The sequence below is a fragment of the Haemaphysalis longicornis genome, unplaced genomic scaffold (assembly GCF_048455015.1).
Source record: "Haemaphysalis longicornis isolate Haplotype H1 unplaced genomic scaffold, Haemaphysalis longicornis Haplotype H1 scaffold_3, whole genome shotgun sequence".
Classification (NCBI taxonomy): domain Eukaryota; kingdom Metazoa; phylum Arthropoda; class Arachnida; order Ixodida; family Ixodidae; genus Haemaphysalis; species Haemaphysalis longicornis.
In genome coordinates this window covers 78116600-78130264 of record NW_027526335.1, presented here as the reverse complement: position 1 = coordinate 78130264, position 13665 = coordinate 78116600, and the positions used below count along the sequence as shown (strand labels likewise).

The following is a 13665-nucleotide window of genomic DNA, read 5'->3' as shown; positions in this document are numbered from 1 at the left end:
CATCGCCCTCGAACTGACGTTGCACCACGCCGCGGCGGCCGTTGTTGAGCGCATAGCAGACGGCACGGTCGACGCCGTATTCGTGGGTACTAGTAGCTGCGATTCCCTTCTCCTCATCTTGTCTCCGGCTGCCTAGAACGAAAGAATTGTGCTGCGGAGTAATGTTAATGATGTACACACAGCAGGCAACTATGCTAAATTGTCTCTGTCTTACAACTGCCGCAATGTGCCTCGAAACAAACCGAGCATGAAAATTTTTTGCAGTGCTTGGATTCTTCGCTACTCAGACGTACGGGGCTGGGAAAGAATGTAACTATAGTTCAAAACGGTAATCAGTCCGCTTATTTGGCGCCATTGCGAATCAATCGGTGCTGCATTATCGTTTTCGGTGACCATTTAGGCAGGTGTATCCGGGGCCATGGGGAGTCAGTCCACTCCACCTCTCTCAGAAATGGGGGCCCAAACTTTCCAGGCGCGGAAGTTTAAACCTAACGTGGGTAGTCCACTTCCGTTTCTCCATTGCAATTACAATGGCATCTCCCTCTCCCTCCTTCGCTAGCTCTCTCTCCTTCTCTCTCACGCACGCGCGCGCACACACGCACGCATACACACACGCACGCACACGCACTCACACGCGCGCGCGCGCACACGTGCACACACACACACACACACACACACACACACACACACACGCACGCACAAACGCAAGCAGAAGAGAAAGACAAATAGACAGACACACAGCTCTCCCTAACACCACAGAAACGCCATTAACCTGCAATAAAATTTTCACCGCAGACGCGATAATGCAACACTAACTAACAATGACGTCATTTCAGCTGACTGATTTCCATTTCGAGTGGCAGCACTACAGTCGTCCGTTACCCGTATGTTTGAATAACAAAAAATCCAGCAACACAAAAATTTTATTGCTCAGTGATTTGTTTGCGGGGCACTTTAGCGTAATGGACTGCGGTGCTGTACATTTCACTCCGCAGCGCAGTGTAACAGGCCCAAGTATCCAAGTTTTCGATTATCAAAATATGGAACACGTACGTTCATTGTGAGCAGCTTCGGACAAATGCGGAATACAGGAATGACACCGACCGGGTTACAAAAGTAGATATGTCAACTGTGTCGTCTGCTACGTTCAAACATCAAAGTGGCGCGCTCATACAGCTGCGCCTCGGTCCGCAAAATAACAACGTCCAATTTATTTTCATTCCTCGCATTTAGCGCCTTTTAGACTGAAAAAAAAATCGCAAATTATTTTTTGTTTATTTGGGCTTAGTATAAATGGCGGGAACTTTGAGAACCCCGCTTTACAATTTGACGGTTCACAAACGCGGGTTACGCGCAAACCACGCATTCGCTCCCACTTCTCGTTTTCTCCCACCTCGGCCGTCGTCGCTAACACCCGCCGCCCCGCCCCCGGTGCGTGACTTGTTTTTTTATCTTGGCGGGGAGTGCGATTACTTTCATGACGTCAGCTGATGGACTTTGCACTTGTCGTCAATTGAGGTTAATCTCACTGCTGCTTCTTTGGTTTAAATTTGGTTGACTTAAATTTGATGCTTGAGCACACGTGATTTTACGCGTAGTTTTTGTTGCGTGAGCTACACTGGCCGAGGTTGAGCAGTTTCATGTGGCTCCTGGAGAGCCGTGCTGCGCATGCGCGAGGAGCAGTGGCGTCACACGGCGCACAGAACGTTGCTCGCTGCCCAGCGTCTCTCACACACCCCACGCGCCAGCGTCTTCGCCGACTTCCGTTCCGCACGTGGCGGCCCGGTCCACGTGATGATTGTACCGATGGCTCGTGCGTCGCAGCAACACTGGCGTTCGCCTGGGGCGATTGGTGACGCCGCGCCGGAGCCGCTTGATAAATAGACATGTGCCACATAATGCGTATACCATGTGTGTGTCATTATACCGTGTGGCTGGGTTCAAGTCGAAAAGTGGGCAGGGAAACAATTTATAATCTGCCAAGTGACTTCAAAGACGCATTAGCCTGACTAATGTTTCTCTCTCTCTCTCTCTCTCTCTCTCTCTCTCTCTCTCTCTCTCTCTCTCTCTCTCTCTCTCTGCAGGTGGAAGATGCCGTCACCGAAGCACTTGGGCAGATAGGTTATATTCCACATGACTGATCGTGCATGCTGCTTTTGAGTAAAGCTGGGTTTCCAAGCTCCAGAAGTAAGAACAAAAGCGGCAGTAATAATGAACCCTTATTGGATTGAAAAGCAGGCAAAAAGAATCAATTCTAATTTCTCAAGAGCACCCGGAATCGGAACACAAGCGTCACGCACGGATCACCCACAGCACGCTTTCCTTGGACGCTTTCCTAATTTACTTTCCTGCGATGGACGATTGGTTTAGCACGAAAATGTGCGCAGCTTTCTTTTCCATCGAAATGCGAGCTAAGGCGCTATTTGCGTATCGGCAACCATCGACCGGAGACGTCGCCAGGCCTCACGTTGATGCTTGAGCCGCGCAAATATTTGTAGTGTGAGCTCATATGCGCCCGAAGCACATTCTCAGTCGCGTCCCGAATAACATCCCATACAGTGGACTCTCGATAAACGGAACTTCAAGGGACCGCAAAAATTAGTTCCGTTTAACAGGAGTTTCGTTTACTGAGAAAGATGTGTGAAAGTGCTAAGTTATGTGAGTGCATTCTCTTAGTACCATTTCACGGAACTCTAAGGTAGCTGATATTTTTTTCAGAAAGCAAGAAAACTACAAGAGGTTTCGGCACAGCATTCACAAAGTTTATCTGGCAACAATGAGTCACTGTGCACTACAAAATGCATCAATTATTTTTGTTTGAGTCTTTGCAACTGCATCTTCGCGGAGGCTAGCGGCCTCAACTTCGTGAGTTCTTACGAACCACCGAATTTAGAAGACGGCGACACGGTAATGGATCGCGAATAGCACTACGATGGCACGAACAAGGCGGAAGGAGCTGATCCCTGTAACCTCAGCGTCTTGAATCAAGACCGAACGACTGGAACAAGAACTGTGATGTTGAATTCGTTGCGCTAACACGGCTGACCACAAACGAGACGAGGCTTACCAGGCCAACGAGGCTAAAAAAAAAAAAAAACCATACAGCCGGAACCGTAAAAAGCTGATTCTCGTGCCAATGGGTTTCATAAGAAGTTCCATTACTAGTTCCGTTTCCACTGTGACGCGGAAATCTTAGTTCCGATCACCGAGAATTTTACATCTGAATACAAAACCATCTGAATACATCTGAACACAAAACCAACAAACTTACAGGCTACTGCTCCGTTTAAGCGGCCATTTCGTTTAAGCGATTTCCGTTTACCGAGATTCTACTGGATATGTATGAGCGGTGCGCTGCCTCAGTTTCCGCAATATAAGCGGCGCTGCCAAACTATTTTTCGTGACGATACCTCGAGTGTACAAACGAGGATAGGAAATGTTGCCGTGGTTTCGCTGATATTAAGCGTTTTTTTTTTTTTTCAAAGCAAAAGCTGTCTTACTGGGACCGATAGCGTTCTGTCAAAAAACTAATGCATTTCCCCGTAGACCACTTGGTCGACCAAGAAGCTCAGATAAGATCTCTGTACACACGATGCGTGCGTGAAACGCGGCTTCCATTGTGACAAAACGGTTCCTTGAAAATCGCGAAAAAGGAACGGTTCTAGATAAGGAAATACACGCATCGATCATAAAGAAAGAATACAATAATATACCTTTATCTCATAAACCCCGTATCGGTATACGTTTTTTGAATCGTGTTTGTATGTATGTATGTATGTATGTATGTATGTATGTATGTATGTATGTATGTATGTATGTATGTATGTATGTATGTATGTATGTATGTATGTACGATAATAGGGCTTGGAAATGAGGGGCTCGTTAGGAAATACGGAAAGAAATGCCGGCAGTCTACAACGCCAAAGAAGGCATAGGGGAATGGTTAGACTATTTTTAAGTGCAATGCACTTCTTAAGCGACCCTGAACCTGCGTCCACCGGCGATGTCCGCGCACGTGGAGATGGGCGCGCGCAGCCTGGCCGCTGACATGGAACATACCCACGTGGGGGATTGGCCAGGAATCTCCTCGTCTTCCTTGGCAACGGGGGGAGATGGGCGCGCGCTGCCTGGCCGCTGACATGGCACATACCCACGTGGGGGACTGGCCAAGAATCGGGCGTGAGAAGGGTTAATGCACCTGCTTAAAGGAGTACTGACACGAAATTTCAAAGCTGAGATCCGCTCTAGCAATCAAGTACAGCGACAACACAAATAGGTGTCTGTGAATAAATGCATCTTTCTTTCTTTGTAGTTGTGTGTGACGTGTGTGTGTGATCTCTCTTTCGGGAACATTACCGAACCGCGCAAATTCAACTCGTGCATTCGCACTTTCACATTCTTCCCCTCGGGGAAATGCGGGGAATTTTTTTACCGTTAGAGACGTTACATTATTATTTTTTAATTGATTACGTGAGAAAGAAAGAAAGAAAAACACGCGCCCAGAGTGGGGACCGAACCCAACTGAGTCTCATGTGCTGCCGGTGAGTGGCCGCCTCATCTGACACGGGAGTTCTTTTGCCGTCGTTCAGCTATTTGATTCACATAACTCATTTAATTCTTTCAACAAGGACAAAATGATGACTCGGCTCCTTATTCACAGTAAAGTGAGGTCATCGCACTGGTTTATGTCGAGTTCATGTATTTATGTAGAACAACGTAACGCCTCTCAACGCAGACGGCGGCTAAAATCTTTAATATCTTCTGTTTTGGTATTTAGCGAACACAACTGTCGTCCGCTGTCCCATAAATGTCAGTTGACAAGCACTTTGTCACATGTTGTGTGCATGGAACAACTGTTGACAAAGCGTTTTCCAACTGCCAGCTTCCAGTTGTCAGCTTTTTCTCAAATAAAAAGTGGACAACTGAGCATTACTTTTGGCCGATACCAGGAATTCGCGGACATTGTAGTGGCACGTAAAAATGGGAAAGGAATACGGTGCGCCTTGCGCAGCCGTGGTTGGGCTTAATCGTTATGGTAGTCTTATAACATATAGGTAGACTTATGGAAAGTGATGCATCCTGACGTCTCCAAGAAAGAGGCAAGCGCATTCCGTACAGAAGACGCCGCGTGGTTCCGGTTCTAGTCACGTATAGCGCTGAAGGCATGTATGATGAGCGAATAGAAACCGTTGGTTCCACTAAGGACGTACAAGTATCATTAATACTTTCAAACATTTATATACAAGAGCAGAATAGTTGCACTAAAGGGTTTACGTGGTTCTCTGGAAATTCCGCGGAGCGGGAAAGATGGTGTCCTGCCTCGTCAAACACATGCTTAACGTGCACAGCCCCCCCCCCCCCCTTTTTTTCCCCTCCTTTTCGCATGAAGTTCGTCTTGTTCCGGGAACGCTTCCTGCCACGATATCTGTATTCAATTTATGGTAGCATTGTGAGTACGGCGTCCCCACGCAGAGCGCACGTAGTTTTCGTTTAGTCCTGTATACAAGTATACATCGTTCAAGCAAACTGTCCCGTTTTTCTTTGTGGACGGGAAATTTCTCACCACATACTGTTTGATGTTCCACGCGGAACAATTGGGATTACGTAAAGGCTGCACTAAAAGAGCCAACTGACAGATGACTTCTGGACACAAACTTTTCGCGCCTATGCATACTCCTCGTGAATGCATTTCCACTAAGCTGTGACAACTTTTAAAGAAAGTTCGATGGGCTTCCTTACGTCAAGTCGTAAATCTGACATGTTACTGCCTGGAGAGCCTGCACTTGGTGAATTGGTGAACAGAGATGGTGAACTTGGTGACCTGCCTCAGATGAACAGACTCGTTAATTATGCGCGGAATATATGCTGCGTTGTTGACTATAGTTTATCGAAAATTCCGTGGACGAGGGGCGGGGGGGGGGGGGGGGGGGCGGGGGGGGGGGATCTGTGAGCGTTCCCTGTGGGGTGGGTGGGGGGGGTTGATATTTCTTCTTCTTTTGTTACTGCATAAAATAGATATTTGGCGGTGTCCGACCTTGTCCCTTACTAAGCAGACAGACTGCCACCCCCCTACCCAGCTCCGTCACATCATTTGACCCTCCGCTCTAGTAAAGCTAAGTACTACTACTCGTACTACCTTTTGAGGGACATTGCTTTGTTGGAGTTCCTACGCCCGTAATAAATGTTACCGGAAGCCGATCGAGAAAGGTAATTGGCGGCATGTCTGTGTATTTTTCTCTCGAACTCTGTTTATCTCGTCTTCCGTTCTAGCCTGCAGATCGTATAAGCTCCGTCCTGATGCTCTGTGTGAGGGAGGGGGAAGAGAGAAAAGAGTATAGGTGACACGGATGATGACAGAGATAGAGGTGAGGGTACAACTATACACAAAAATGCCTACACCATGTAAAGTACATGTTCAATGGTTAACCACCACAAGCTTGGGCTACAATCCATAGCTGCCAAACCACTGTTTTTCAAGAATGCATGCACTGCCTTGACGGCCCTGTTTGACCACTGCGGGTCTGGCCAGGGTCCCAGCAGGCCGTCCTCAGACAATGCCCTATTGTATGATTGGACAGCATGTGAAAGCCAATAAATGTCCTTTCCGAAGCCAATAAGTATATCTATGCGCTCCTACCTCAAGTAATGATAACGCGTTCAATTAAGAAGAAGATGCGAGAGGTCATACCACCGGAATATAACGGAAGCCCCGATAACCATGCAAAGCACAAGATGAGAGAAAAGCAGGCGCATGCGCAAGCTTTATGAAAAAAAAAATGTGTAGAAATTCAGATAATTCTCTAGTTATGCACGGAAAATTCTTACGCCGCTTTTCTTCATTGTGATTTTTATAGCCACATTTCGGGATGAGTAGCCAAATACGCTAGGTTGTTATATCGTTTTAAAGTATTCCTTCATTTTTTATGCCAGGCTGTGCATTTACGCTATCACAGCAATTAACTGCCTCAACCGCGTCAATAGTTTATTTTCGTGGATACGCAAGGCATACGGCTTAATTGGTCTGTTTTCACGATACTTTTGTCCGTGATTCTCTCGTTCTCTCCCTGGCATCTTTATTTCAGTCTTCATTTTTGGAGGCGATGCATAATGCGCACATTTTTTATTTGGTTGGTTCCTTTTTGCAAAATTTGTATTTTTCATTTTTCTTATTTCTTGTTTTTTTTTTTCAAAATTCTTTGGGCCAATTATCTCCGTTTGCGCAATTATAACGACTAGATATATTACTTCCGCCAGTTATTCATTTTAGTGCAAATGCAGGGCGTTACACGGACCTCACTGTGAAGGTACTCGGAAAATTCTGGACAAACGCGCGAAAAAAGACGCGGACGAAGGTAGCGGACAGGACGAGCGCTCGCACTGTCCGTTACCTTAGTCCACGTCTTTTTTCGCGCAGTCGTCCAAAATGACGCCATACCAACTTGCCCAGCTAGCTCACCACTCTGGTACTCGGCAAAGAATGCTACGCCATAAAAACAGAGTAAACAGATGCCCGTAAGCTCGTATATGGTCTACAATAGCAACGAGAAAGATGGAAATAGCGAGAAGGGAGCAATAGAATGAAACAGCCGGAAGCGAACACGCATAGGAAGTCTGCTCTCACGAAAATACGAGGAGCGAACACAGGGCAATGATGGAGAACGCTGTTTTTAGAAAGATGCATGTATAACAGGCAAGGCCAGCGGATGCCGCCAACAAAGCAGCAAGAAAAGAAGAAAAAAAAAAAGGGGAGGGGGGGTAGAGAGCGATAGCTGAGAACGCAGCTCTAATTAGTGCTCAGCTCACTCCCAATAAGCCGGGCCATGCTATCTCCGCATGTGACGGAGCTAATGTTGCAAGCTCGTCAGAAGCTATATCGGTTGCGCCAAGCGAAGACGAATAAACGCACTGCATCGAGCGAACCATGATTGAGGCGATTAGGAGGAGGAGGAGGAGGAGGAGGAGGTGAAAGGAAAGGCTGGGAGGCTATTAACCAGATTCAGAGCCCGGTTTTGCCGTCCTGCACTGGGTTAGGGATTGGGTGGTTATGTGGAAGCAAGGGGGAAAGGGAAGCGTGGGAGTAGGGCCTCGTGCGCACGTATATATACCCCGGAGGACGCATAGGCTCGTAGCGTGGTCGGGACCAACGTCGCAAGATTATTTTTACCGTGAACTGCCCATCATATTCACTCACATGAGACATACAGAAAACGTACGTCCCTCAATCGCGAAATTGGGACAAGTGCATAGAACGTGTTGAACAGCTATTTTACACATCACACGACGTTCTAAAACTGAAACCTCACAAAAGATGTCTCGTAGTATTGCAGCGCCAGAGAAATAGATGATTCAAACTTCGCGAGTAAACCGTGTTGCGGCGAAAACTATAGCGCGGTCTTGGTACAGTGGCTTTTTGCTGCGGCGGCCAGAGATTGTCCCAAAATGGCGGTGCCAACGTATGCGTGTCTCCACCTGTGCGGCGCACGCGCGTGAATTGAGACCCCGTACAGCCTGTACCAAAGAAAGGAGCGGAGGGACAATGCGGCTTTGTAAGACAATGATAAGCAGAGAGCAGAATATCGGGAGACAGAGCGTCTTGAAAGGAAGAAACTTGGATCGAGCTGGGTGGGGAAAGCGGGTGTTCGGTCATCGCCGTGGGGATCCGTCGTATGTGTTTTCGCGTTCGCCGGCGGCTCGGTGGGAGCTTCAAATTCACGGTCCGCCTGCCACCTGAACTTCTCGCGGTACTGCTGCCGCGTGGGGCCGTCGAAGGTTAACTCCCGCTCACGAGTACCCGCCTGAGTGGTTGCGTCTGTTCAGCAAGTGGTCTGGCCCGCCTGCGTCAAAGGGGGTTCAGAATAAAGAAAGGTCGGGATGAGACGGAGGAGTGGTGTAAAATATGGGAAAACGCCGTTTTATCTGAGCCAGGGTCCGACGTATGAAGCGGACCACGTGCACCCGAGCGTCATATCATCGGGGTTTTTAATGCATTGTTTCTATGGGTAGTTTGCCGGGCCGCGCTGACCCGTCGTAAGAAGCGGGTCGTCGTAAGTCCCGGGGACGTACCAGTGGGGTTCCACTGTACGCGCTTTGCAGCTGGGTGCAAGGGTATTCTTACTCAAATGCTGCTTTTATAAGCTATACTTTGAGCATAGAAAGCGGAGTAATTTACTGTTACGCAATATATCGTCACGTGAGAAAAACAGTGATCAACTTAATAACACAAATCCGGCAGAGACCAGACAGCATACGCGTAGGGATGCAAAAGCATCATAATCCCGCGGGTGAATTGTTTTGGACTAACGTTTCTGCATGTATTACCACCACATGAAGGTATGGCTACCCGGCCCACGACTGCTGTGCCGCGGGTATTTCCCGTGTTTTAGCACGAGCGCTTCGAAAGTGACACATTTGGTGATTTGGTGCTAAAGCCAGTCCTATCCCAGAAGTCACCTACCCGGAGCAAACCGGTTTTACCAGAGGTTTTATGGAGGCCCGGTCAACCGGCCGCTGCCACCGCCGCGACAGACGGAAACTCTCCTCTCAAATTCCCCCGTGGCTCTGCGAGGCCTAGGGGTTGCTTAGCAACGAAGACGCACGCTACTTTTTAACACGAAAGTGTTTTATGCCGGGGTACACAAACGTCACCGACGTCATATCCGCCACGGAAATGACACCGCCAGAAAAAGTTCCATGGATGCGGCAGCGATTCGAACCCACGATCACTCTGGCCGCAATGAGAGGTGTGAAACGCTCTGCCGACTGGGCCATGAAGTCAAGCCCGCGTAGCTGTATGAACGCGCCTTATGTCCTTCCCTCTAACTTTTCCATTCAGATGGTACTGCCGTCTAGAAGTGACGCGAAGTAGGGCGTCATGACGCTAATGAGCGTCGATAGTTGGCGCCTCGACGGGGCAGCGCAAGCTGCTGTGTTTATCCGTCCGCCGAACTCAGCGAACTGTGCTACGAACTCTGCCTCTCGCGTTACACAAGCTCAGCTCGTCTCAACGCAAGCGTCTGACGTACATGCCACGGAGTAGGACGTCGCTCGCCAAGCGCACCCACAAGACTGCTGCCGACCCGCACATCATGCTCTTCTCGCTATAGCGGACCGTGACTTCACAACCCGTTCGGTTTCGTTCGCACGATTTGCAAGTGCCTGGGGTTTCAATCGGATTTACGCAATGCTCCGGCGCGTGTAATCCAGCGTCTAATGTTGATGCGTCTAACAGTGCCATACCGACGAAATATAAATAGTAATGTGCAAGTTCATATCGATGAATAATAAATATTCAACTGCTCCTGGGAAAGAACATTTCCCTTTCGTGTTTTACCGATTCCTTTGAAAGAAGGATCAAACACAGTTTTTTTTCTGTTTTCTGTGGTGCGCCACGGGCTTGTCGTATTTTTAGAACTACCTTTCGGTCAGAACACCGCCTCCTTTTCTTGTAATGGGGCGAATAAGCTATAAATAAGCTTAACAACCGATTTTCTCTCCTTAAATATCGAGCGATAGTGAAAGCAAATTATTAGTGCTTGGGAAAAGAAACGCACCAATCTTCCATCCTTCTGAAAACATACGACCCTCTAAAGAGGCCCCTATTCTTTTGGAGGGGGGAGGGGGCTCTAGCACTTAAGGTTCTCAATGCTAAAAGCTATAAAAAGAAACGATGTTCGATGCGCAACCTATTAAACAGATCAGTAGACAGATTCGCGGACAAATAAAAGTGATAAATATCGGCACCAGATGTCGCGATTTGTCATACACGAGACGTTAGACGCGTTACAGCGTTCAGTCGACTCGTTGCACACAATTTTTCTTTACGGATAAATTCTGCGGGCCAGCGTTGTTTTGTGCTAAATGAAATAATAAATTTTGTTCGCCTTAAAGCTGCAAGGAAGCCGAAGTTTAAAATGAAGGGAGTAGTTTTTTTTTTTTTTTTTTTGCAGGAAAACTGCGGCGCCTCTCGCGTACCGCTATACCAGCTAGTAGGAGAGTATAGAGAGACGGGAGCCGCAAAAATGCAAGGAACGCTGAACAGAAAGACTCCGAACACAGCACCATAAATGTAAAATGGGGACCATTAATAATAATGTCGGAATGCATTACGCGCGCGCAGCAAGCTATTTCGTAACGAACAGAGGCGGCGCACTTCAATACGAGTGTGACTAATCTAAACTAAACGTATAGCACATTGTATTCGGAAGCCCGCAACCCTTCAACTAAAAGCTAGTTAATTCACTTCGCTTTGAGGCGCACATGCACCGCACGGGTGGACAGAAAGCGTACACGAGGTTTATGATCTTTTTAAATTGGCCGACGGTATACTTTAAGTAAACAATTCAGAGCAAAAAACAAAAAAACCAAAAACCAAAAGAAACAGAGCAAAGGAACAGATCGTGGGGAGTGTCTAAATGAAATCGGGCGAAGCGCGCGGAGGATTGCTACAAAGGAAAGTCATAAGATCCAGAACGCGCCGACTCGAAATGAGAATTTACGCATTCGCCTTCTTTTCTTGCCGAACGCAATCTTGGCTGATGGTGGTGGCTCGGCGAAATTGCATTAAGGGTTGTCGGCGATTTTCTTTCCACGATTCGTTCTTCAATCCTCCCCGGTGAATGCGCAACGCTCATCATTCCTCTTCGGGCCATTTAATTATTCTTCGTTCGGCCCCCCCCACACACACACACACACACACACACACACACACACACACACACACACACACACACACACACACACACACACACATATATATATATATATATATATATATATATATATATATATATATATATATATATATATATATATATATATATATATATATATATATATATATATATATATATATATAACGCGTGTGTACATACACACACATACATACATACGACTGCGGGCGCGTTCGCTTATGCTCGCATATTTACTTTCGCTCCTACGCCTCCTCCCAAGGCCATAATCTTCCCCCGGGAACAGGTCGAAAGATATATGGACATTGTAGCGCATTTGTGCCATTACTCTGTTCTCTGTTGAGTGTCTATATCTTAATGTGTATATGTATATCTTAATTTGGGATCGGTGGCAATTTTGTTTTGTGATTGGCTAATTGAAGTGCCCTGTTTGCGTTCACATTGCCATCATACTTGGAGTAAAACTTGGGGCGGATTTTGTTAACTGTATTTGATAACGTATACCGAAGAAAAGCAGTCCAGGTGGTCAGGATAATTACTTTTGTCTCTGCACTTTCTCTTGGGACGAATTTAGTCGCTCTATAATTAACGGCATCAGCTCCTTCGCTCCTTTTAGTTGACTTCAAACTTCTCTTCTTCATCAACTTGGATATCTCAGCCAATTCTATACGTTCCTTCGCAGTTGCTGCTGCCATATTTTTGGCTTTTGGCTCTGAGAAACGGTTAAGAATGTTGGGCAAATGGAAACAAACGGAAGCTGGGAAAGTAGGATGGGGCAAACGTTAAGTAGGATGGGGAGGGAGGTTGAGGTGAGGGTGCAGGAGAATGGGCGGTGGTGAAGGGAATCGAAAGAGCGAGATGACATAAGGGTAATAGAGATATGGGTTGGGGAGGAGGAGTAGGGGGGGGGGAGAGAAGTCCGGAATAGATGAGGTTAGGTGAAATAAAAGAGAGGAAGAGACGAAAGAGGGTCGAGAACGAGCGGGAAGGGAAAAGAAGACAGAATGAATTAAAAAGGGGGAAGAGTGGAAGGTTAAAGGATGAGGGTAGAAGAGGGAAAGTTGGGAGTGAGGGAGGTTTGGGGAAAAGGGGCAAAGAGGAGTATAATCGGAGGAAAGAGAAGGAGATGAGTGAAGCGCGAGGAGAGGGTGTCGTTGTGAGGGTGAGAAGGAGAAAGGAAGTGCTGGAAGGAGGGGTGTGGAGGTAAGGAAAAGGGGGGAAAGTGATAAAGGTAGGATTTATTTAGGGGAAGACAACAGAAAGAGGGACACATGGGAGGCGAATGGGATGAGATGGAGGGGAGGGCCTGTCGGGGGGGGGGGGGGAGATGAATGAGGGGAAAAGAAGGCGTTAAAGGGCCGGCCGAACCGCTGTCATTTGTTGGCGTCATTTGCAGCAACGTAAGCAGATACGTTGCCAATGTCTTACCGCAATTAAAGCAACCAAGGTGTTTTACTCTTTAAAGGGACACGATATCATTTCGAACGTGACTTTTGGTCCCTAGTCGAAGTAGAACGAATCTGTGGAAATGACTCGTAAGCCCCGTTAGTTGGCCAAATAAAGGTGGACGCTCTCGATTTCTGTCGTTTTATACGCGATATCAGGCCGTGGTGCAAACCAGATGAAATGAATTGGCGCACGTTCCGAAACTCACACAGTGTGACATACATCACGTCACTTTGTTAACGACATTGTTTCGCAGAATAGCATTTCTATCCACGTATGGTCGTCTGCTACGTTATTTTCGCATATTTAAAAGCTTGCTCAGCCTGTAAAAACATATCCTTCTGGTTGACGTAGCGACTCAGACGTTAGTTGGTATACCTACTGTGTCCAGGTTCTATTCCCGCCAACCACGTCTGTATTTGCAATGGGGGCGAAACACACACCCACACACACACAAAACATCTGTGCTCCAAACATATCCGCTCACGTCGCAAAACCCGTGGTCCACGGTAGTTATTCTCTCCATCCTTTT

At 47.3% G+C, this 13665-nt stretch overlaps 1 protein-coding gene across 1 annotated transcript in view; it reads right to left on the bottom strand.

The window, feature by feature from the left end:
• Positions 1-13665, bottom strand: part of LOC144174690 (GSK3-beta interaction protein) — a 34165-nt gene that overhangs the window by 4493 nt on the left and 16007 nt on the right. The window lies entirely within an intron of this gene.